At 41.6% G+C, this 24,498-nt stretch overlaps 1 protein-coding gene across 11 annotated transcripts in view; it reads left to right on the top strand.

The window, feature by feature from the left end:
• The first annotated feature begins 219 nt into the window (after positions 1–219).
• Positions 220–24,498, top strand: part of NCOA2 (nuclear receptor coactivator 2) — a 289,385-nt gene continuing 265,106 nt past the window's right edge. For 5 of the 11 annotated variants that reach the window (XM_027064439.2, XM_027064437.2, XM_027064443.2 and 2 more), the window contains exon 1: positions 607–747. The gene's annotated coding sequence lies outside the window, so the exon portion shown is untranslated. Of the gene's footprint in view, positions 430–606; positions 748–976; positions 1,115–1,183; positions 1,320–1,626; positions 2,306–24,498 lie in introns of those variants that run through there. The other 6 variants (XM_027064440.2, XM_027064438.2, XM_053208024.1 and 3 more) reach the window with 4 other exon arrangements.

The following is a 24,498-nucleotide window of genomic DNA, read 5'->3' on the forward strand; positions in this document are numbered from 1 at the left end:
CAGGCTGCTGGCAGCGGGGCCCGGTCTGCGCGCCGGCGGGAGGCTTTTCCCGAGACGAAGCTGGCACTTGACTTTCCCCGATCTTCGTCCGGGGCATCTTCCCTGCCGTCTGCAGCCCCAAGAACCCACTGCCTCCACTTTGCAGCCCCGGCCTGTCCCATTCTCTCGCTTTCTTTTTTGGCACTGCCCTTTGCCCTCCCATGGAGTCATCTGTTTACTCTCCCTTCACTTGCAGTCACCCATAGGTCACCCTCCCTTTTCCACATTCACCCACTTTGTCCCCTTTCCCTCTGCCCCTCACTCTTCACCTCTCCCCGAGTCGCCTTCTCAGAGGAGTCTGCCGACGGAGATGCTGCGGACCCCGCGGCCAGGGTCTGCTCCCCGGAGAACCCTCCGCCCACCTTTGCCCCCTCCCCGGGGGCGCAGGAGGCAAGTTTCCGCCCCGTCCTTTCCCCAGTGACAGGACTTGGCGGCGGCCACGGCCAGGGAGGCGGAGGGAGAGACGGCGTGGCTCCCGAGCCCCCTCCCCTGCTCGCGAGCTCGCGCGGTCTGTGTCTCTCTCCGCAAGTGCGGAGACGCGGAGGAGGAGGAGGAGGAGGGAGTTGGGGGAGGATCTCCATTGAAATAAACAACCAGGCAGCAGTTATTAACACGGGAACATGGCGGCCGCAGCCTCAGCCACAGCTTCGGCGGCGAAGGTCAGCGCCGACGGCAGCCGGCACCTGACGGCGTGACCGACCCGAGCCGGTAACCGCGCCTTCCCTGGGGGCCGTGAGGGAGGGCGGGAGGCGGGCGGCGGGCGGGGGGCGCCGCGTCCCCACCCCCGGCTGCGACTGCCCTTCCTGCGCCGAGCCCGGCAGAACCGTGCGCCGCGGAAAGGGCTGTTTTTGTGTGCGGGGACCGCTGCCGGAGTGTGCGGAAAACGGGAGTTGCATCCCGGAGGCGCCGCGAAGCTGGGGAGTTGGGGCTTGGGGGGTGGGGAGGGCGGGAAGCGGCGGGGAGACGCGGAGTCCCTGGGAGAGAAAGGAGGCGCTCCAGCGCTTTGCGAGAGCTCTGGAGACGAGTCCCGGAGCGCGAGGCGGGCGGAGGCTGCAGCCCGCGGCGCCGGCGAGAGGTGAGAGCCGAGTCGCGGCGGGGAGGCCGGGGGCGCGGGCGCGGCCCCCGCCGAAGGAACCTGGCGCCCGCCAGCCCGCCCGCTCGGTGCGGGGTTGGCGAGAACCGAGGCTCCTGTCCCCTCGGGGGGAGAGGGGCTGAGACGGGAAGGTGAATCCTGAGAAGGTGCATTCTTTAATGGAAACGCGGAGCGACTGCAGCGGAGGGTGGGTGTCGGGCGAGGGGAGGCAGGACTCGGGAAGTGCTCGGGGGTGTGTGAAGGTGAAGCGCGATGTCAGGGGCGGCCGGCGGGGTGAGACGCTGGGAGGAGGGGATCGGCGGCCCGGCGGGCGGGCCGGGCCCGTGTCAGCGCCGGGGGCGGGGGGCGAGGGGCACCGCGCGCCGCGGGCGGACGGGAAGGAGCTGCGGCGGGCGGGGCGGGCGGCGCGCTCGGGCCGAGCAGGCCGGGCCGCGGTGGGGGCGGGGAGCCGGGGGCCGGACCGCGGCGGCGCCGAGCTGGGCTCGCCCCTGACTTAACTTTCTGGGTGCGGGCATGTGTGCAGGAGGCGCGCTGGGGCCGGGGCTGGGGGCGGGAGGCGGTCCGGGAGGTTCCGGGTTGGCTCGCCAGCGCCCCCTTTTCTCTCCCCCTTCTCCCCGCCCCTGAAGGGACAGGCCCTCAGGGCCCCAGGCGGGAAGCGGGAGGGGCCCTCCCGGCCGACTCGCGACGGTCACGCCCCGGGCCCGGGACACTTCTCCTTCGGGCCGCTGGGGGCTGCTGAGGGAGGGGGCCGGGGTCGTCGTTGCGTGGTGGAGCTCCCGGTCCCCCGCCCCTCGCCCCTCCGGGGAGTCCCGGAGGCGCCTCTTCCGAGATCGGGGGTGGGTCGGTCCCTGGTTAGATGGTCCCTCCCTCTTCCCCCTCCCTCTAGTGGTTTCCGGGGCCTGCGGGACCGAGGGGCGGGAATCGGGGACCCGAGCCCTTTGCACTGGCCCAGAGCTGGACCGGGCCTAACGCCTTCTGGGCCTGTCACTGGTAGGGGAAACTTTCCCAAACCGGGGACCAAGCCTGAACACCTCCTCCGCCACCTCGTCCTCTAATCCCACTCCCACTCCACCTCCTCCAACGCCTTCCCCTCCCACCGACCCGAATCTCGCTGCGTGTGACTGATGGGGCAGTGAGCCAATCGAAGGCGGGGAGCTGACCTGCCGGGTGTCGGTAAGCCAATCGTGGGGACGGGAGGAAGGAGGGGGGCGGGGTTGCTTCCCGACCAGTTAGAGCCGAGTTGCACGCGGGGCGGGGGAGTCATGGAGACGCCGAGCTAGCGACTCTTGTCCATCCCTAGTCACCCGTTCCTTGGTCTTGGTGTAGTGTCACTTATAGGGTCTCTGACCCGGGAGGCACGTCGTTTATGCGAAATAGTGTATTTTTCTTGGCACCACACGAGACGTCGTTTTGACACGATGAGGTCTAAAGCCACTTAGGATGTGGCAGTAACTCTCCGAGGCCCGTTTCTAAAATGGCATATGTTGTAGTGGCCTCTTCTGGACCTCAGCGACCGGTTTATGTGCAGAGGATCATAGGAGTTATTAGTTTGTTTCTTCCTCACTTTCACTCAGCTACTCCAGCGTGGGGACAGTGAAATTTGAAAGGGTTCTCTGAAAATGAAGGCGTCGGGATAGTCTTACGTCAGTTGATTATTGGGAGTGTAAAGCATCATTGTTGTAATGGCTTCACTGGTTCCTTGTTTAATTAGACCGCCAGTTTCCAAAGTGCACTTGAAAGTTAGGCTTTGGGGGTGGCATTAAAAAAAAAAAGTTGTCGTTTATGGTATGCGTTTTGTTTTTTTCTTTTTCTTGAGTAAACAAAATGAAGTTAGGAACCAAAGCATCACTGTTTGAAACGTAAAGCGTTGGTATTTAAAAAGCAAAGCTAGTCAAAGAATATTTGTCTACAGAAAAAAAAAAGTCGAAGTGAAACGTAGTTTGCTAGATTACTTCCCGCACAAAAGATTCTTAAAAATTAATTAGTTTTTTCTTAAACACTGTTGAATTGTACAATGTGTGGGTACTTTTCTGGTTTATGCAAGGTTAGGAGACCTCTTTGGCTGTTTTATGCTGGCTGTTGGGTTCAGTTCAGTGACTTCCTCAACTCTTGACTTTTAAGAATAAGGAGGATAGGTCTTTGATTCTCTAGAAAGAGCACAGGTTGCTCGGCAGGAATAAGCTGCCTTTTAAAAAGGCAGCAGCTGGGACATTGCTTTTTTATGTGTGTGTATGTGTGCTCCTGTCCTTTGTTGGTGAGGTTTAGTGCACACTGACAGCAACAAGAATCCTTTTCCCAACTGGAATTTGTAAAAATCTTTGGGAGTTCAAATAATGAATCCTACTAAACTGAGAATGAATCCATTCATTTTGTGTTAAGTATCCCATGAATTTAACTAATCTTGGGAGGCTTATTATTATTATTATTATTATTATTATTATTATTTTTGGAGGTACCTTATGTGCATGATATTTATCTCCTCTATAGTGGCTTCTCAAGCTTCTATAAATATTTGGTTACCATAAGAAAGAATTGACAAAGAACTGTAGTTTTAGGGAACAGTATTAACCATGCTCTATAAATGTGTTCTGTTGTAATATACCATTCTCAAATTTATCATGTGAATTCTTAATTCTGTATAATTTTGAATGTTTGTGTAGACAAAAATTAATTGCATTTTGCTGTAGCCTTTGAGGTGTTATTTTAGTGACAAAATCTAAAAACTGTGAGGATAAAACAAACATTTAGCTGCTAGAAGTAGGGAATGTCATAAATAACATTCAAAATTTGACAACATTGAAAACCCCCATTACTAATTTAGTTACTGACGGCCACTCTGATGTGTGCCCTTCTCTCTTTTGTATGCGTAAAAGCAACACATTAATTTACTTCATTCTCTACAATGATCCTTGAAAATGTTCTCAGATTCTTGGTGGCAGAGAGTATCAAGTCCCTTAAAGCCTGGCTCGGGAAGGGGGGGACCTCTCAAGCATATGGAGACATCTAGAAAAAGATGTGCATCGTCAGCTGTGATTCCATTGTGTGCTCTCAGACTAGATCTGAGCCTTCTTCCTCCTGGGGATTTCAGTCTTAACAGAGGAGTTCTTTGACTTTTATATGTCAGGGTACTGAAACGGAGGGTAGAAAAAAGCTCACCAGTTCTGAATTTAATATTTTTTAGATAGTTTGGCTCTGATTTTTAACCTTGCATTGGTTAAATACAATTTGCACGACTTTCATTCACTGGTAGAGGAGTATTTCACTGGAAATGTAAAATGTAAGGATCGGAGGGAGACTTGGGCTGGGTTTGAGTGCATAAAAGGGTAATGCTCCTTGGTTGGCTATATCTATAGCTCTATCTTATTAAAGGTTTCCAAGCCTCACAATCGAGGACCTGTGAGCATTGCTTTCATTACACACCCTATATTTAAGGATTCAGAACCTTAGCTGTTTCAAATCACATCAGGGTGAAACATGATCCATAAGTTGACAGATTGAATTTCTTAGGAAAAAAAAAATGATTGCATTATATTGGGTTTAAAAGTGATTCTTTTAAGCAATCTTAGGAGGTCAGCAAAAAAAAAAAAAAAAAAAAAAGCCAACAGTTTTTCTAGAAGGTCAGTTTTCTGAAATGTGCAATGTGTTCTTGATATTTTGGCCACTCTTATGTCGTGGTTGAAATTATATTTAAAGACATAATTAATGCTTAGCCATTTTTATGGCAGAACTGCTATTTAAGAAATTATTGGCTTTTCAATATTCTGTGTTTATAGTTTTGTTTGGTAATTTATGTTATTACATGCTCTATCAATTTTAAATTAAGATAATAGGAGGGAGAAAGAAAAGTCACTGCCTTAAGGTATTGGTCTTTTATTGCAATAAATCTTAAAAATCAGCGGGAAATTAGGATCTTTTCCCCTAACGAAATAATCAAACTATATTTACATACCAATAATGAAAGCCATTCAAAGGAAAACAGAACAAAACCCTTAGTTTTTTATACTGTCCTATCTGAAGCTCATATACCACTCTGCCATGTTTTTTAAACAAAAAAATATTCTTAGCGTTTATTTCCTTTTTTGTTTTAAAGGGTTGTAGAAGGGTTTATGAGTTGCAAACTAGAAAGAATGTTATGTCATGTTACTCTTTGAAGTCTATTAAAAGTAATGTCTGCAAAAGCTGTAAAATACAATTTTAGGTCATAGACCCTCAATTTAGACAGCATAAAGAAACTCATACTTTATGGAGTCTAGGTACTAATTTGTAATAGAGGTGGGAATGTGGCTTCTGTGAATATTTTAGAAGCTGGTGTAGTTTTTCTAGCTGTTGTAAAACTGAGGCAAAACTGATTCTGCAAAGACTGGAAATCTTAAAGGTAAACTTGTGTGTTGACGGTGACTGAAGTGAAAGGACTACATGATTGTTGGGTAGATCACAATAGGGCTTTTGGGGCAGAGAGTTTATGTCTGTCCTATGAAATGTTCATCAGTAACCACATTTCTGGCTTCCAATGGCTATAATGACATGTGGAAAAAGTGATTCTAGGACAATTTTCAGTGGGTTCCCTTGTTGGAAATTTCTAGAGGAGCATTAAATGGGCAGAGAATCTATGGGGATGCTTTACCGAGCTGCTTTTGAGGCTTTTGGACTTTTAAGTAAGAAAGAGAGGAGAACTGTTTGTAGGTAAAAGTTATTGGCAACTAGTTAAAGGTTCTGAAAGAAAAAATAATTTTTAATTTGAGTATCAGTTGATAGATACATGGAGAAGTGGAGTTGGCAGGTTAAATCTGGTAGAACTTACGCCTTATAGGGAGCTAATCATGACCTGTTAAGAGTTCCTGATGGGTAACTTAAATCTCACATTAGCCTTTTTAGATCTTGTCTTCACATTCTTGTCTCATTTAACCATTGTTTCATTTATTTGTTCACTTATTTATTTGATGAGTTTTTGAGTATCCCCCCGTTGGTAGTTTACTTTGATAGTATAAACCGTTCATTACAAATCCTGTGATTTAAGAGGGAACAGAGTGGGTGATTTTTTAAAAAATGTTTATTTATTTTTGAGAGAGACAGCACAAGTGAAGGGGGGTGGAGCAGAGAGAGAAGAGAGAAAGAGAGTGAGAGAGATCTCACGACTGTGAGATCATGACCTGAGCCCGAGATCAAGAGTTGGACGCTTAATCGACTAAGCCACCCAGTGCCTAATTGACTAAGCCACCCAGTGCCCCTTAATGGATGGTTTTTTTTGGTGGAGGAGGAGGTGGAAAGGGACATGTTCACCTTACTTTTCAATTAGCTTTGATACTAAAGATCTCTGTGTGTGTGTGTGTGTGTGTGTGTGTGTGTGTGTAATTTTAATTATGTATTGTCAGAAAATGTTACTTTGGGTTTGGGCTGAAAATAGGATTATATGTTTATAATAAAAAAGTTGTTAAATGTCCCCTTGACTGATTAGCTTACAATCAAATAAGTTTCCTTTAACGAAGGTATGAATATTTATGATTAGTGTTGTTTTATTTTCTCTGGAATTGTGTCAGTGTAGTCAGCATGGTAATCTTCAGCTGGTGGAAGGCATGAGGGCAACAAGGCAGGGACCTCCCTGTTTTGTGGAGACGCTGCCTTGTGGCTGCGTTAAGGCTGACACATCCTGGGCCTTCATACCCTAAGTTTCTAAAGGATGGAAAACTCCCTGTGCAGCCTTTCCCAGGTGTTCTGCTATGATTATTTGTTTTTCTAGATTTAACTCGTTCTTGCTCTTGACTAAAATGTCTGTATTGGGAGAGTAATGACAATACAACATAACCGATAATAGCATTGAGTGCCAACAACCTGTTAGGGGCTTTCTGAGGTGTGTGGTTTTTTTTTTTTTTTTTTGCCAAAGCCCTATAAAGTAGAGGTTACCTTGTCTTCTAGAAGATGAAGCTTAAGGGAGGTTAAGTCATTGTGCAAAAGAGCGAAACGTCGGGGGGGAAATTATCCTTGACCAGCGAGTGAGGGGAAGCAGATCATGAGTATCAGAGGGAATGGCGAGCCTAAGAGTGTCTTCCTTGTAAGAATCTGATAAAGAACAAGCTTGCAGGCTGTCAGTCTAGTTGTTTAGCCCATGAGAGGGATGAAGAGATGTGAGGGGTTCTGGTCCTGCAAACTATGCCAGCAGGTGTCTCGCAAAGTCTTGCATCAAGGCAGGCCTATCCCTGGACAGGCGTTACTTAAGATCTACAAACAGTCTCCAGCTTTTTTTCCTTTTTTAATGTTTATTTCTTTTTTGAGGGGAGAGAGAGAGAGAGAAACAGACGAGGTGTGAGTGGAGGAGGGGCAGAGTGAGGGAGACACAGAATCCGAAGCAGGCTTCAGGTTCTGAGCTGTCAGCACAGAGCTCGACATAGGGCTCGAACTCACGAACCGTGAGATCATGACCCTAGCTGTAGTGGGACGCTTAACCAACTGAGCCACCCAGGGTCCCCAAAAGTCTCAGCTTTTTCGTCAGCAGCCCAGTGTTTAACAACTATTAAATTGCAGGGTTCTTGTCTTTTAATGTTCAAAAAGTAAGAACTGGAATGAAGAAAAAATAGGTAACATTTATTGAGTGTTTCCTAAAAACGTGGTGCAGGGTTAAAGCACCCTTACTGTGTATTCTTGTGTGTTTCTCCCTAACACAGTGAGGTGGGTGTTCTTGTTATCATTCCTATAATATAGTTCATGCAGTGGAGGCACAGAACCGTCAAGTAACTTGCCAAGGGTCACACAGCCAGACTACCGGAGAAGAATTTGAACCCAGGCCAACATTGCCCCTCAGCCCTGCCCCCTTAGCATGTGTTCTCTTAGCTAGTGGGCCGCACTTCTTTCAGCATAATGTGGAGGAAAGGGGTAGGAGCAGATTTTGAGAAAGCACATTCTCACAATAAAAAGCTAAGAAAATAAGCTCTAGAAAACTTGATTGTGGGGACTAGGGAGAAAACAGATTGACAGCACTATAGGGGATATAGGTTGAGAAAGGACGAAACACTGATACAGATATTTGGCTTATATCTTTACAATATGTTTAATTCTAGTATGTTTCACTATCAGGTGGTGATTGTGTGACGCATGTTTTACAGATTTTGTGCAATCTATGTGGCGTGGATGACTTGGTGTTGAGATACTGTAGTCTCAGAAGAGGGCTGATAATATATTCAGTCATCTGACTTGTGCTCTGCTATTTGTGGAATTCTTCTGTCTGCTCAATTGTTTGCAGGGAGTGTGGAGAGCTTTCAGGGGACTCTTTCACCTATGCACGCGGGGGGATTAGCATGCACTGCCTTTAGTGTTGTAGCTTCTGGGGACTGAAGACTTGTTGTCATAGATGGAAATATAATGCATGATATTTTCTGTTACTCATTTAGTGTGTCTATATGAAATGTGATCCCACATATTCCAAGGCTTCACTTGCAGAGTGTGAGTTCTGAAAGTTCCTGTTGTTGCTGACTGACCTCTGCCCATTGAAGTACCCATCTAAATGAAGATTCTTTTCTAGCAGATTATTTCTGCTTATCAGATCAGCTCATTAACCAAACATAAAACGTCTTCCCTTGCCTTTGGTAGTACAGTAGCATACGTAAGAATATTTGATATTAATTTATCTTAAAATTTCTGTTTCTATTAATATGCTTAACGATGAAAAGCTTTCAGTTATTGTAGAAGTGTAAATTTAAAAATGGAGTTGCATATCTTAGAGAAACTTACAGTTTCACTTGAGTCACTTCTAGGCCATTTCTAGAGTCAAACTAAAGGGAAAATTTAGATAGCCATGTGGATAAATTTTTAAAAATATATTTTTAGGGACATAGAGCAGGTGACTCTGGATCCTGGGGTCATGAGCTTGAGCCCCACGGTGGGTGCAGAGATTACTTAAAAAAATAAAAATACAATTTTAATGTGCTTGTATATATTTTAAAAATAGCATTACTCATAAATGTGTTTATCAGGTAATCACCTCTGGTTATTATTGAAACATAGGTGCTGAATTCTTTCACATATACTTTTAGATTCCTGAATAAGGAATATGGAAATTCCTTGCTAAAAGTCTGAACGTCAAGGGTGTGAATTTCTGCATATTTAACATTAATGCCATTTCTCGAAATTACAGAAGTTGGTCTCAGTAGTTATGGAGATAGGCAGTAGGGGCTGGTGGGGGTGGGGGGGTGGGGGCTTGAGAAGATTCTGCTGTCCTGTATCCACCTCCTTGTGCCTGCAGCCTGATGTGGGTCATAGTGTTGGGTGTGCTGTGCTCTGAGACTAAGCTCCTGCATGGCTCAGTACTTCGAAGTGAGGATGGGATGGGAAATAATGGGACAACTTTGGACTGCTTCAATTTGGGTATAGATCTTTGTAGACTTTTTTCCTCTGCTTTCGTTTATTTTTCTCCTCGGGCTTTCTCTCTCTCTTTTTCCCTTCAAGTTAAAGACGGATGATGGCTGGTAGTGAAGGGAACACGATCAAGCTTATGGAGGAAGTCTGTTACTATCATTAAGTATTTCATGTATGATCATGATCTATGGTTTCCCCCTTTACCAAACAGATTGCCTCTGCTAACAGCACTTAGTGAAGAAGCTAGCTATTTGTTAAGTAAGCCATTAGGTTGAAAACAGATCACTTAACAGGCACAGTGCAGTAATTGGCTGATTTGTTGTTGGAAGTTGGTCGGTTGCTGGACAGCATTGTGGTCTAGTAGACTTGGGGGGCTGAGTCTCTGTTGTCTAATAGGATTGAGTATTACACTCCCTAGCTTTTATGTGTTTTATTTCTTCCTTGTTTAAGGATATTGTTACAAGCTCTATAGTGTTAGATGTCTTGAAAGTGTTCATTAGATTCAAGTGGTCCAAATGGCATAAATTGGAAATATTAAGATGATTTAAGATTGATGAAAATTGTAACCAAATTCCTAAAGCCTTAGGAATGTCTGCCTCTTTGGAGTTTCTGGTAGTATATTGTATTTTCAATTTCTGGAATTCCATTTTGGGGCTTATGTTATGTGTATTTTTCTTACTCCTGTTTTAAGTAATAATGTCTTGATTCCTTAAGGCTTTTCTGTAAGAGTGTGATATAAAAATATTTATCCCATTTAAAAAATGTCATTTTTATTGTATTGTAGCACCACTAGAATCTTTTCGAAGTAAACACATAATAAGTGTAAATAATGGAACCTAGTGAAAGAAGTGGATGTCATGTAAAGCTCTTTGATTTATGCTGTACTACCTTTTAAGCAGGAGGTGTGTACAGTTAATTAAGAATTTTAATAAATGGGGAGCCTGGGTGGCGCAGTCGGTTGAGTGTCCGACTTCGGCTCAAGCCATGGTCTTGTGGTTTGTGAGTTCGAGCCCCGCGTCGGGCTCTGTGCTGACAGCTCGGAGCCTGGAGCCTGTTTCACATTCTGTGTCTCCCCCTGTCTCTCCTCCTCCCATGCTCATGCTCTGTCTCTCTCTGTCTCTTAATAATAAATAATAAAAATAAAAAGAATTTTAATAAATGAAAGGCTTTAGCCGGTTAGAACACAAAAAATGACATGATATTCATTGGGAAGTGAACATATTGACAGTGACAGTTGATGGTAACAAAAGTCAACAAAATGCCTGGACATTGAAGGACATTAGAAAACAAAATTGGAGCATTATCCTTCTGGTTAGAAGATGCTCACATAACAGCATTCTCGTAATCATTGGTGATCTCATTTTAATAGTAAATATTTTCACTTTGAGAAAAGGCATTCAGGAGAAGATGGTCAGGAGGTAAAGGGAACCCCAGATATTTGACTCTAGGAGAGCAGAGCTTTAGGCGGGAAGGAATTGGGTCTGGATACCTCTGGCCTGGCCTTGTGTGCTGGTGGTAGGGTCATTGAGCTGGACCTCCTGCAGAGGTTAGGACTCCCCCTAGGAGAGGTGCCCTTCCCCCCCCCCCCCCCAGCCACCCTTACTATCACTGGGGGCAGCTGCTGACCCTGTGGTGGGGAGGAAAGGGAGAGCCTGTGCCAGATGAAACGTGGGTTAAGTCCCAGGGCATGAAGGTCCCAGATGCTCACCTGCACAACTTTCGTTTGTGTCTGGGTCTCCCACCAGGAGCTGGCCGGCTCTCATGTATAACATCTTCTGATCTGTATCCGTAATTCAGGCAGTGCTGACGGCCTGTGCCCTTGAGGCACCATTGAGCCCCACAGCCCTTCCACCCCCGTGCTCTGTGAGGTGAGAAGTGAGGGGATTCCTCCACCTAAAAGCAGTTAAGACCAGGTGAGACAAGGGAAGACCTTCAGGGGCTTGTGATTTTCAGAGGCTGAGTTCCTTGCCTTTACCTGGCTTGGCCTTCAGAGGAGTGAGGGAAGCTAACACCTCGCCAAGGGATAGAGTTTTCTTTGCTGTGGGAGCCCTTTTCCATTCCCTTCTTGAGAAATTTCCCATTGAGGTTCAGGTGTTTCCTGCAGGTTCATCGGAGATTTTCTGGACCTGCCTCAGTTGTTCATAGTGGTTTATTGTCTTCGAGAAAAAGATCGAGTGTATAATGGAGATGGGGGGAAAGCTTTCAGAAAGAAGTTGAGGTGGCGTGGAGAGGAGTTGCTGTGTTGGATCTAGGCTAAAAAGGTTAGGACCATGTAGATGCAAGGTATCAATGCAGTAGAACAGCCTTGACTGAAATGTGTAAAATAATGAAGGTGTATATGGAATAAATCGAGAGTAGCAGGTACAGGCCCTTGCAGCTTGAAAGACTTTAAGGATGCACTATTCCTTTTTCCACTTGATCATACTGAGCAGTTAACTTATAGTACTTGAGACTTTAAGTGGAATAGGCTAGTTATACAGGCCTTATTTATTTTTTTTTTTTTGGAAGGTTTAGATAGATAAATGGTGGCTTAGTTCCTAATATCAGTAAAACAAATGAGAATTTTTGATATACATTCTTTGGAGCTTAGTATCAAGGAGAAAAACCATGAATTAAAATGCTCTGAATAATCAAGCATTAAAATTTGTCTACTGTGTTCAGTAAATATGCTTAAAATGATTGTACGCATTGGCTTATCTGAATGCAACAGGTACAACAGGAAATAGTACATGTTTTCTCACTGGTTTGCTAAAAACTGGGTAGTAAGTATGGAGTACATATGCGTATATTTTTTGTTCATTTATTCTTTCTCCCCCTCCTCCAAAATAGTATTATAGAACAGCTTAAAACCTTTCATTTTTAAACTGTATTTGGACTGACTGAACAAATTCTCCTTTTGCACTGTAAGTCATTGATAGACTGACTGATCTTCCCCAAATACCCCTTTTCTAATAATACAATTCCCTACACATCACAGAATGATATTCCTAAACACTTACTAGATAGGTCTATCACAGACCCATTTTTCCCCTATTTGTGCTTTTTACATGAGCCTTTGTACCCATTAGTCTGTTCTTCCTGGCCTCCCGTGAGCCTGTGTTGACCATGCAAACTCACGCTCTTTGATTTTGCCCCCAGAAAACTAATGAGTTATTCTGCAGTTCAGGAAGCAATCCTTTGGTATTAAACTCAATTTATTGGGAGTTTATATTGTTCTCAGTTAATAGCAGAACATATGATCAAAACAAAGAGACATGGAATCCAGCAGTATTCAAATGTTATTAGTAAAGATGCTTATTACATTGCTTACAGATTTTATTAAAAAAAAAAGGTCCACTTACCTTCAAAACAGAAACAATAAAGACTTAAATTTTGGGCTTTGTTGCTTCTGTAAAACTGAACATTTTTCACACTGAGACTTATTATCTTTTCCCCTGCAGAATATTTTGACACTGTGGTGAGAAGAGGGATTAATAATCTCAGTTTATAGTGGAAAGAGGAGAAAAAAGGTAAAGAAAGCCCTGGGGAAATTCAGTAGTACTGGAAAGGTAATAAAACAAAACCAAACACAAAGAAAGTATACCAGGGTTGGCACTTAAATACTTCCATTGAAGAAGTGATAAAAAAGAGAATGAAAGCGTCATTTGAAGGGCTGATGTCTCAATAGATAAATAATGAAATTCTACAACTATCCAAAGAGCAAATCCCTCATAGTCCACACATAATATATACTTGTGACAACACCTATAAAAACATTCTCAACCTCCTTCCCAAATCTCTACTTAAACAATTATTCTCTATATTGTGGGATCATTTTATTTGCAGAGTAATTGAGAAAGCTATCTATCTGTCAGCTATTTACATTCTGTCACAAGCCAATTATATATAAAGTAGTAGAAACAGTATACACCTCAGGTGGAAAAACAGGGTGGTGCTTGTGATGTACAGGGTCATATCTATATCCTTTCCTTAGCTCCTGTGATCTTCAGTAATGTGGTAGAACAAGTGGCTAAATAACGGCTATTTCCATGCTGTGTATGCTGCTGCTTTCTCCCTCCTTCTTTGTGTGTGTGTGTGTGTGTGTGTGTGTTAGATAAACTATTTGAAAGTAAATTACAGATGCCCCTTTATCCATAAAGTGCACTGCCTTAAAATAAAGGCATTATTTTATATCACTGTATACAGTATGAATGGGACTATTCAACCCAAGAAAACTAATGTCCAAATAACAATTCTCTCATCAGTTTTCCCAGTTGGCCCCAAACTGTTATAGTTTTGGGTTTCAAACCAAGAACTAATCAAGTTTGCTCACTGTATTTGACTCCGTAGTCTCTCTTACTATGAAAGATTTCCCCTAGTTTTTACTTGTTTGGTTTTTTTTTTAAATTTTTTAAGGTTTATTTATTTTTGAGAGAGAGAGAGAGTGAGAGACAGAGAGAGAGAGAGACAGAGTGTGAGCTGGGGAGGGGCAGAGAGAGGGAGAGACAGAATCCGAAGCAGGCTCTAGGCTCTGAGCTGTCAGCACAGAGCCCGACACGGGGCTGGAACCCATGAGCTGTGAGATCATGACCTGAGCCGAAGTCAGATGCTCGACCAACTGAGCCACCCAGGCGCCCCTGTTTTTAGGTTTTTAGAGTACTTTTTAAATGTTTTTTTTTTAAGTTAAATTTCATTGTGGCAATATCTATAAAATTTGCCATCTTATAATTTTTTAAATAATTGAGTAGTGTTAAGTGCATTTACATTGTTGTGTAACCAGTCTTTTCAGTGTTTACTTCAGTTTCTCCAGGGACCTCTGGCTGGCTCAGTCCAAAGACAATATGATTCTTGATCTTGGGGTCATGAGTACGACTTCCCAGGAGGCTCCTAGAGTTCTCTGATGGTAAACCTTCTCAGAGGCAGCATTCCTCTGAGAGCCCCACGTTGGGTGTAGAGATTACTTAAAAAAAAAAAAAAAAGACTTCAGTTTCTCAAGAAGTGTTAAGAAAATTAAATTGTTGGGGCGCCTGTCTGGCTTATTTGGTGGAGCATGCGACTCTTGCTCTCAAGGTTGTAAGTTCTAGCCCCATGTTGGGTGTAGAGATTATGTAATAAAATTTTTAAAAAAGATAATTAAATTGTTAAATATGTTAATGAATTTGATCAGGGCTGAAGGATAGCATAATCTTTGAGAGCTTATTGCTTGAGATAGTGGCATCTTAGGACTTTTTCTTGGCATGCCCCTTCTGACTGCTCCTCAGGTCTGGGCCCAGACATACGTTGTTCAAGTGCACCGTAGGGAGATACACCTAATGCTGAGGGATGCAAACATGGAGGGAATGCTGCCTCTGAGAAGGTTTACCATCAGAGAACTCTAGGAGTCTCCTGGGAAGTTGTAGATTTCTCTTTTAGGCGCAGGATGGGGGTTGAGGCGTTAATTTTATAGCACTTGGCTAAATAGAAAGCTTTTATTCAAACACTTGCTTGGAGTAACATTATAGAGACAAAAATTTGCTGGGATTTTATGGAGTTTGGCAGCTTGGGTTTCTTGAATGCTTGACTGCACAACTTTGAATTTGAAGCTTTCTGTTTCTTTTCCCTTTTTTTTTTTTTTTTTTGCAGTGTCTTCATTTATTCTCCCTTCAGACCTTTTGTGCCTCTCCTCCACCCCCATGATTTCCAGCTTTCATTTCTATTTAACCTCCTGTTCTCTTCATTATAGAGAGTCCTCTTGTCTTCCCTTGTGAATCACAGTGGATATCTGGGATTCATTCTCACTTTGAGAAACAGAATATAAAAGTAAAACTCATTCACAGGTGTGCAGATTATACCAGAGAGGTACCTCGTTTTGTCACCTACCTAATCCAGTGGAGAAGTAGTTATTATTTTAAGTAGGCTTCATTCCCAGGGCAGAACCCTATGCGGGACTTGACCTCACGATCCTGAGATCAAGACCTGAGCTAAGATCAAGAGTGGGACGCTCAACTGACTGAGCCACCCAGGCGCCCCAGTAATTATACTTAATGTAGATCTGGAAGCCTCAGTGGAAAAGTTGTGGGTGGGAAAAACACTACCACTCAAAGAAGACAAGAAATGACACAAGAATTTAAGAAAACTCCAGTATAGCTCTCAACTTGAAACTTTTAGGCTTCTGGAAAATAAAAAACAAGGTTATCTTCTCTTATTCTACCTAATATTCTCAGGGAATGGAGTATTGTTAGGCTAATGACCATGAATCCTGTACTTCCTGCCTCCCTGCGACAACAGGACAAAACAAAATATGCTGCTCAGGAATAATGAGAATGTTATTGAATTAATATTTGTACTGAGAAATCATATACCTGGGAGATACATAAGAGGCATGAAGAATGGAAAGAAAAGTGGGGCTGCACTTAGTCCTCTTTTTATTTAACACATCTGGACAATTTTAAAGTGACTAGAATTTAAAATAAGTGACTCAGAAATACCATTTTCTGATACTTATTGATTGATTGCAAAACTTTCCTGAGCTGTCTTTCAGATATACTAAGTGATAGCCCTCTTGTTCATCTCTTTTTGTGTGCATTGTGCTGCTTTTTAAAAAGTTTTAAATGTTAGAAAGGGTTGGACAAAAAGTGTAGTTGCATTTCTGAGTGGCTGCGGGCTACATTCCAAGCAGATAAGGTAACAGGTAGCAGCATGGCTCAGCTGAGAGGGAAGTACTTCATGAAATAGAACCAAAACAGGGACATTATGGACAGGTGGGGGAGGGACACAAAAATAATATAAAGAAAGTGATATTATTATAAAACAGGTGCTATACAAAACCCTCAGAAAAGGAGTGGTTGTGTATCTAATTTTTCTGGTTTTGTTTTTTATTCCTTTGTGCACCTCATATTTTTAAATGAGCCATTTAGAGGAAAATACTTTTAAAGATTTTAGTTTTTAAAGTAATTTCCACACCCAGTGTGAGGCTTGAACTCACAACCGCAAGATGAAGGGTCGCATACTCTACTGACTGAGCCAGCCAGATGCCTCAAGGAGAAAATACTTTTAAAATGTGACGTATTTTCCCATCAGGTTCTGCACTGACAGTGCAGAGCCTGCTTGGGATTCTCTCTCTCCCTGGGATTCTCTCTCTCCCTCTCTCTGCCTCCCCCCCACCCCCATAAATAAACTTTAATAAAATGTGAAGTATTTTCCTGTTTTCTAAACTGATTTGAAATGTGCTAAAATTCACTAAGGTCCACGTCTTTTTCTCAGTTACTGACCTGTTTGTCTCTCTATCATGTAACTGTAAACTGCAGAATTCTAGGTAACTCCTGGACTTGCCTTTCTGTCTCTTCACTGGGTGTTACTTTTTGTGTATGGTGTGTGTGTGTGTGTGTGTGTGTGTGTGTGTGTGTGTGTGTTTAAATGACAGTGTCTTTTGTCCTTTCTGGTTTTCTGCATTTTATCTGCTGTGGGTTTAGAAACCAGATAACCAGATTTGCTTGTTCATTCAGCAAAAATTTAGTGAGCACTTCCTATATATAACCAGACAATGGGAACACAAACATTAAAAAAAGAAAAGGCCCCTATCCTTGAAGATCTCACAGAGAAGGAAGGAGTCACGTGGGCAAGTAATGACAACATATGCATTAGAATAGGAAATTGTATTAGAGGGCTAGTCATATATTTTATGGGGGCAGATGTTCATTTTGTGAGGTGAGGGAAGGCTTTATAGCTGCTGGAGTGTTGGATTGAGCCTCAAGGGCTGATTTAGATTTCATCAGAGAAAAGGTATTCTAAAGAGAGACACGTGCAAAGGATGAACATAGAAAATATCATAGTATGTTCTATTTTTCTCTTATTATATATGTACTTTTTAAAATATGCACTTTAAATAAGATCTGCATGAGAATCTGAGAAGCTCCTATCTGTAAAACTGGTAATCTTTAGAGCACGGAATTTGGGATATTTATTTTGAATGTTTAGAAAGAAGCCTTTTTGTCTCCTTTTCATTTCTTGCTTGTGTTCTGGATTAGGGAGTTCTGTTTACTGTTGGTGCATAATATATATCCCTCACTTGGTGGCATTATGCTCACAAATGTGGGACACAATTGGAAAAGCCATGATAGACATAGCTTATCTGCTCCATGACATCTGGCATTCAGCTAAGAAAGTCTCAAAGCCAGGGCTTGGCAATGGAATCAACTGAAGGCTTGCTCACTTTCATGCCTGCTGTTTGATGTAGGCTGTTGGCCATGCCCTCATCTGAGTTACATGCTCAGATACTTACATATGCCCTCTCTACCTAGCTGCTTGGGCTTCCTCACAGCATGGCGGCTGGGGTTCAAAATGTAATCTATCCAAGGATGCCGTCACCCTTTATGACTTAACCTCATTAAGACACATGGGAGGAAGGATGATTTATTGTTTTTGAGGCCTCCAAAGTGATTCCATATGAGATGTAATGAGCAGCTGTTCTTTAGTTCCGTAAAAGCAAAGTTTTTAAACTATGTCTAATGAGATTTTTAGATGTTTAGAAGAACTTTCTGATAAAAAATTAATAGGCTTTTTTTTTTTTTTTTTTTAACTAGAGGAAATGAGATGATTTTAAAGAAATTTTCTGGTAACAGATTCTCTGTTTATCTCCAAAGAAAATTATAGGGCATTAGTTAATCTTTCTAAAATTTTTCTTTAAATTCTAGAATTACCTTTATTTTAAATACAGAAAAATGTGGCCTATTGTTTTTCTTTCCTATTCATGTATTTATTTGGTAGAACTTTTGATTAAATTATAATAACATATATTTTTGAACTGTTTGTTTTACCGGGAACATTTCTAGGGAATTAGCCCTGAAAGCCACTCACGATATGAGTAATCATTAATATAGTCCCCCCTTCAAGCACCAGGAGGGTCCTGGTTCAGCAGATCGCTTTATAGATTAAGGCAGCATTCTGTTCAAAAGATGCTTTTTTCATGTGCTGGGAACATGGATGATAGAGTTTTTATTCTAAGTCTCTAGTCCAAATTTTAAAATGCATAAATTGTCTACCTAGCTTCTCAAAATGGAAATTCCAGTGTCTCACTGGGATTTAGAAAAAGTATGGAGGGGGTCTCTGCTTTTAAAAAGAGACTCTTCAAGGGACTCTGCCAGATTCTTTGGAGAGCCAGCCTTGAGAGTCCCCTGGTTTAGGTCATGAGCCAAGGTAGCGGTGTGTGATTCTTTTCCCATTGGGATATCCCAGCAACCAGAAACAAATAGAGGGTTAGGGATACTCAGTGTGAAGATTGCCCCGCAAGACTGTTTGTTGTCTGCATGTACTATTTGAGCTCATGATTCCATAGTAAGAAATTTCTCAGTAGAGAAGATCAGAAAATCGTACAATGAAGTAATTGACATCTAACATACCATCAAGCACAGACCTGTCCTTGGGAAGGGCATTTCACTTTTAGGGATAAAATGAAAGTAAAATCTTTCAAGATCTTGTCATTAGTTTTTCTTCCTAGTTACTCCTATGATGTCACTGCAGGGCACAAAGTTTATAAAATTCTTCTTAGAGAATTTGCTAAAACCTTGTGGAGTGTTCTGTTGAAAGATGTTAACATTACATATTACATATGTTATATGTACCAACAAACTTGGGAGTTTTTTACATGCAAGAGTTCTTTGGTTTTGGAATTTATTTATTTATATATTTTTAAAAAATTCTAGCCAGTATGGAGTAGCACTTAAGAGCCACATTGTCTAGATTGTGGTCTGGCTCCATCACTTGAACAGATGTGACCTTAAATGTTCACTGTTGTTATTATCATGACTTTATATCTCCCTCAGTAGACAGTCTGAGACCCAATTGGTGTTCAATAGATCTTAACTAGTTTTTTTGTGATTGCAATTCAGAGTAGATTATTTTAAATGCAAATTGAGGGGGATTTAAGGAACTACTTAGGAAGCCAATCCTGAAGACTAGAACCACATCTGTGTGGTCAAGTTTTTTTTTAAACCACCTTTCTTTATTAATTAATGCATGTTCCAGAAATGCAAGGTTGCACAACACTTTATATTATACAGTCTATAAGGATACATTATAAACTGTTTTGTAACTATAAACTGTTTAAAGTAAATGTGCTACCACTCTGATTATAAAATGATTATTATTATAATCGCATTAGCATTTTAGTATCTAGTAGGTCTAATTCAGTGGTTCTTGACTAGTGGGAGTAGGGAGGGGGGACAAGGATTATTTGATGTATCATTTGGTCCTTTTTTATATCCATGTGGTTTCTTGGTAGTTGAAGGCAAAGCTGATAGTGCTGTTTTATGCAAAAGGTTGAGAAGAGGGTGCTTTAAATTAATAGAATTAAAGTTTCTTATGTTTTGGAAAAATTTGGGAGGTTATTTTTAAAATTACTCAGAGGTGGTAGAACATTTTATTTATCCTATTAAACATAGCACGGGCACGTGGGTGGCTCAGTTGGTTAAGCGTCTGGCTCCTGATTTCGGCTAAGGTCATGATCTCATGGTTCAGGGGATCAAGCCCCACGCCGGGCTCTGTGCTGACAGCACAGAGCCAGCTAGGGATTCCCTTTCTCCTCTCTCTCTCTGCCCTCCCCTGCTCACGCACACTCCTTCCCTCTCTCTCTCAAAATAAAGAAATAAACTTAAAACAATTGTTAAAAACAGGTCCAAAAAATCAAGTACATAAAATACACCTTTAATTAACCTGGGAGATTGAATGCTTATTTGACATATCTAAGTGTTGGTCTTAGAGGTGGACGGTGGTATTCTCTATAAGAGATAATACTTAGATTTCTCAGGGAAATCTAAGGAGACCTCAATGTTGGAGTCATTTGACGGGTTTGATTTAATATAAAACCTCTTCTTTTGAGAACACTACTGCATACAACTTGACCATTAGTTTTGACTAGTTGAGACGGTGGCTTAAAGCACAATAATTTTCTCAGAAAAAGTGAGACTCTTGCTAAGAATGGTTGGACATAATTCACCGAAAGCAGGTGTTTGTTTTTTCTTGGATCCTGAATGTACCCTATAAACAGATGCTACAAAACCACTTGAACAGCCAAGGAAAGCAAGTCTCATTAGCCATTCTCCACCTCAGCCGTCTTCATTGTACAGTTTAGTTAAGTCTGATCATCAGTAATAGTTTTGTTTTCCCTAGAGATAAGTTGACCCTCTGAATTGTTCTAGATCTAGCCTGTTCCCTAGATAAGTTCACATTTCACAAATCATAATGAGGGATGCCTGTATTCAGTTGTGTTTGCCCACGCTTACTACACAAAGTACACACTGATTTACCAAGAGATGATGGACAACTTTATATAGCTAAATTGCTTAATGGGGAATTTCCAGATCCACAGGGAGAGATGAGAGAGTTACAGTTACCGATAAAGTACATTTAGAAGGTTGGTTTATGAAGTTCAAAGGAATGAATGCCTTTTCTTACTAGTAGAGTATGAGCAGAACATTTCTGAATAGCATAAAGAAAATTTCTTGGGTTGATTATAGTCCACATCTATATATAGAATGGAATCATTTAAAAATATTTGGCTTAAATTGGGAGTCCAATTTAAATATGCTTTATAAATCTTAGTAATACTGTTATACTTTAGACTGGTAACCATTACTTCGCTTCTAGTCAAGCTACTGACCATGTGTCATGACAGGTTAAGGGACTGAAATAGAAGGAGATGGTAACTCCAGGTCTAGCTCCTCCCTGGTGAGAGTTTTTCCTTTTACGTCTGACTGTCGCACGTTCACATGGGGAATAGCATAACCTCTTTCACTGCCTAGCCCCTCTTTTCATTTTCAGTCAGTCTGGTGGCTTGGCAGGACTTTCCCGGAAGCCCATACCTTTCTGGAAGTGTGCACCTGTGTGCACCGGCATCTGAAGGAACGCTGTTAGGCTCTGGGTGCTTTACCTAGCATTTACCTTTCAGAGAGATGCCACGGAATTGGATATGAAAATTCGCTGTCTTCCTACCGTTTTCCTTAATTTTTTTCTTATTTGTTTTTAATCTTGAAATAGGAACGTTTATTAGTAAGTCAAATGAGCTATTGAGTCAGAGCTGTGGAAACTGTGGGGTACCATCTGTGTAGTTTGTGATGTGCCATATCAACTCATTTGAGCTTTTAGCAGGAAAAGTGATCTAAAATTACAAAGCATTATTATTAACACAGTTGGTTCTATAGTGGATCAGGGTGTGAAAAAAAAGAATCTCTGGGGGACAGACTGCTTTTCTGTATCAGTTGTATTAACCCTTCTGGAGCATGTGATATTATTTAGTAATTTACCAATTGGTCTTTATCAGTTTGCTATCTTGGTATGTTGCAGAAGAAGTGTATCCATGTTTTGGCTTAGATCAGACTCATTTTTACAGGTAAACTGTCATTTTCATTCAGAGTAGATCTGTGCTAACTTTCCTGCCTCATTCTTCTGGGATTCCTGAGCAGCAGTATCTGAGAGCTGCATTTTGTATTCTAGATATTGTTGACGGGCCTGGAGCAACAGATACTTGAGCTTTCCCCACAGGGCATATTAATATTTCTTGATCTATGACTCTATCACACTGGAGTCGACACCTCTTTGTTCTTTTCTTCCTCGTTTAAACAGAACAAAATATGTCTTTAAAAAATTTTTTTTCCAGTTTTATTGAGATATAATTGACATATAACATTGTTTGAGTTCAGGGTGTACAATATAATGATTTGATGTATATCTGTATTGCAAAATGATTATCACCGTAAGTTTAGTTAGCATCCCTCATAACATAGTTACACATTTTTTTCTTTGATGAGGTTTTACTTTTGTCTTACCAACTTTCAAATATTCAATAAAGTATTGTTAACATAGTTGCTGTGCTATACATTACCTCCCCAGAACTCATTTGCCTCAAAATTGGAAGTTTGTACCTTTTGACCACCTTTACCCATTTGCCCCACTCCCTTCCCCTGCGTCTGGCAACCATCTATCAGTTTTCTGTTTCTGTGATTTTGGGGTTTTTTTTAGGTTCTACATATAAGTAAGATCCTACTCTGTATTGCTTATTTTAGCGTAATGTCCTCAAGATCCATCCATATTGTTTCAAATGGCAGATTTCCTTTTTGTGACTGAATAATATTTCATTATATATATATATATATATATATATATATATATATATATATATATATATATATATATATATATATATCGTATTTTCTTTATCCATTCATTGGTTGGGAGGCCCGTAGGTGGTTTCCATGCTTTGGCTATTGTAAATAATGCTGCAGTGAACATGGGGGTGCAGCTATCTCTTTAAGACAGGGATTTCATTTCCTTTGGATATGGACCCAGAGGTGGATTGCTGGAACATGTGGTAGTTCTGTTTTTAATTTTTTGAGGAATCTTCCTACTGTTCTCCATAGTAGTTATGCCAGTTTATATTCTCACCAACAGTGCATGAGAAGTCCCTTTTCTCCACATCCCCCTCAACTCTTGTTATTTGTTGTGTTTTGGATGACCCCTATTCTAACAGGTGTGAGGTGATAACTCATGGTGGTTTTCATTTGCATTTCCCTGGTGTTTAGTGATGTTGAACACTTTTTCCTGTATCTGTTGGCTATTTGTCTTCTTTGAGAAAAATGTCTATTTAATTCTCCTGTCCATTGATTGACTGTTTATTTTTGAGAGACAGAGAGAGAGACACACACATAACGCAAGTTGGGGAGGGGCAGAGAGAGAGGGAGACACAGAATCTGAAGCAGGCTCCAGGCTCTGAGCTGTCAGCACAGTGCCCGATGCGGGGCTTGAACCCATGAATGGTGAGATCATGACCTGAGCCAAAGTTAGGTGCTTAACCAACTGAGCCAACCAGACACTCCTCTCCTGTCCGTTTTTAAATCTGATTTTTTTTTTTTTTTTTGCTCTTGGTTGTATGAGTTCTTTATGTATTTTGGATATTAATCCCTTATCAGATACATGGTTTGTAAATATTTTTCCCATTTTGTAGCTTGCTTTTTCATTTTGTAGATGGTTTCCTTTGCTGTGCAAAATATGTGTTTTAAATGTAAGCTTCACAGTCTGCTTTTATGATTCCTTAGTCTAGCCAATTTATTATAATCCAGTTAAAATTTGTCATTTTTGGATTGTGAAAGTGCTCTTTCTCTGTTAGTTGGGCATCCTTCTGGTTTCCATGGCACTCTCCTAAGAGACCTTTCGGGAGGAAAGGTGAGCTTCAGCCGACTGATGACCTTCCTTCCTGACCTTCACCAGACCACACATTTGGCTACTGATAGCTTATCTCATGTTCTGCTTTTTTTCTGTGTATATTTAGGTTTTGTATGTGTAATGAAACTATGAACTCCTGCAGCAGCAGCAGCTTGGGATAATGTTAAGTGAAAGGAACTTGGATTGGGATGTTTTGGAATCAGTTCTAGTTCTGGCTCCTTTACCCAGGAGTTGAAGGCATAGGCAGATTCTTAGTCTGTAAAAATATTCTCTTGTAACTCCCCTAACCTCAGGATTTTGTGAAAGTAAATGAGAAAATGTAAAGGCTTTATAATATGTCACTACAAATACTATTTGTTGTAGTTATGGGCATGTTTAAATATTGCCATGAGATCTTAAACTATCTGATGACGGGACCAGCTGTTGACTCTAAATGAGAGCTTCATAGGTGACTGGGAAATGTCAGGTAGGATGTGTTATCTTAAAAATCATCTAGCTTTGATCCCAATGCCATGTACTTCATTATCTCAGTTTCAGTTTTATATTTCTGTCATCATCTCTATAACCTTGAATAACATAGGAAATATTATTTTACATTTGGTAATTGTGTGGTGTTACAGTAACAACCCTATTTCATCTACTAGACTGGTAAAGAAAATATGAAAATACTTTTCCATGATTAGTGTTACTATCTGCATAACATTAACACTGTACCTTTGTAGGGTTGTCTACAGAGTCCTAATATATTTTCAGTGAGATAGATTAGCATTGCTACTTTCAGTTTAACAAAGGAGCAGTCTGGAACAATGGAGACTCGATGCTGTATTTATAATTGAGTTAAGATTAGG

Source organism: Acinonyx jubatus, chromosome F2 (assembly GCF_027475565.1).
Source record: "Acinonyx jubatus isolate Ajub_Pintada_27869175 chromosome F2, VMU_Ajub_asm_v1.0, whole genome shotgun sequence".
NCBI classification, from domain to species: domain Eukaryota; kingdom Metazoa; phylum Chordata; class Mammalia; order Carnivora; family Felidae; genus Acinonyx; species Acinonyx jubatus.